This window comes from Nicotiana sylvestris, chromosome 3 (genome assembly GCF_000393655.2).
Source record: "Nicotiana sylvestris chromosome 3, ASM39365v2, whole genome shotgun sequence".
Lineage (NCBI taxonomy): Eukaryota > Viridiplantae > Streptophyta > Magnoliopsida > Solanales > Solanaceae > Nicotiana > Nicotiana sylvestris.
Genome location: NC_091059.1, coordinates 76112580 through 76114413, shown reverse-complemented (window position 1 = coordinate 76114413; position 1834 = coordinate 76112580).

The window sequence follows — 1834 nt, the reverse complement described above, 5'->3', positions numbered from 1 at the left end:
ATTTTTATTCCTTACATACTTGGTACATTATTTGAACTGGCGTCCTTTTTGTCTGGGGACACAACATTTCATGCCCACAGATCATGATAGACAGGTTGAGAATCCTCCAAGTAGGCTATCAGCTCAGCGGGAGATGTTGGTGCACTCCATTTGCTCTGGAGTTGCTTATTTGGTCAGTATGATTTAGAAATGCATTGATTGGTATGGTGGGGCTCTGCCTCGAACTTTATGATATTGTGTACTCTTAGAGGCTTGTAGAGAGATGCCATGTATATGGATACTTGTATGGCCTTGTCGGCCTAGGTTTTGAGTTTACGAATGATCATGTTGGCCTTATAGGCCCGTATGTCACATATGTAAGTTTCTATATGAGGTTGGGTCATTCCTATCGAGTAGTCTCTCATGTTTATTCTACTTATCTCACGACAACCTCTTCGGCTCATTTACTATGATAGTATGACACAAAAGATACATTACGTTGGTACTCGGTTGAGTAAGGTACCGGGTGTCCGTCGCTGGCCATTAGTTTGAGTGGTGACAGAAATGGTATCAGAGCAGTTCTGTCCTAGGGAATCTAAAAACTGTGTCTAGTAGAGACTTGTTTATGGGTGTGTTGTTCACCATACTTATAAGTAGGTAGCTACAAGGCATTTAGGACTGTCACTCTTTCTTCTTACTCTAGATCATGTGGTAGAGCTTAGTTGTAAGAACTCAATTTCCTAAACTCTATCTTATTCGTAATACAGCGATGCCTACATTCAGAAAGACGGTCGGTAAGAGATATAACTGTGGAAGTATTGAGTTAGAGGAACTCGATTTTGCATCTTGCTTATGATTAGTAAATGTGAGGTCTTCAGCAGATCATGCGTGTACTAAAAGGTGTAATGTTATTGATAAGGAGCTTTAAGGCAAAAATACTTGTCCACTTTCACAGTAAAAAGGAATAATAGAATCGGAAGTTAGACACAAGTTTCAGCAAGTTAAAGAAGCACGATGAAGAAGGGTACGAGGTACCCAGTTAATAAAGACATTATTTACCATTCAGGAAGAGAGATATAAGCATTTTAAGTTACCTTTAACAGTAATAGATGTATGTACAATCAGCCACACCTATCTTAGTTATGCCCTATGGTAGCTAACAGATATAGTTTAAGAGAAGGATGGGTTATCAAGATCTGGCTGGGGCTAGAGTAACCCAAAATAGTGAATGGATTATTTGCATTAGTTGACATTTTCGAAGGATATTGCAAATGTGCTAATAGGTCTCCTTTTGAGACACCAGATGGTGCATTCTAAAATAGTATAGCTAGATATGAGTACTACAAAGTTAAGCATTGGAAGCCTGGAAGAGATAAATAATACCTTAGTGTGGCTCCCGTCCTGGTAGAGAGAGAATGTTAGGTAATTTTGTGACGACCCGGCCGATTGTCTTAAATATTAATTCCCCGATCCCCTATTAACTGCTTTCCCTAAGTTTATTTCTGCTATTCTAATTTGCCGGGATGTTCGGTTTTGAGTTTCGGAGAGTTTTGGGACACTTAGTCCCTAAATGAGACCTTAAGTGTTGGAAAGTTAGCCATAGTCGGAACAGTGTGAAGACGGCCTCGAAATGGAAATTTGATGGTTCTGTTAGCTCTGTTAGGTGATTTCAGGCTTAGGGGTGTGTTCGTATTGTATTTTGGAGGTTCGTAGTTAATATAGGCTTAAAATGCCAAAAACTGAATTTTTTTTAAGTTTCCGGTCCGATAGGGAGATTTTGATCTAAGGGTCGGAATGGAATTCCGGAAGTTAGAATACCTCTTTAGTGTTGAATGTGATGTGTGTGCAAAATTTC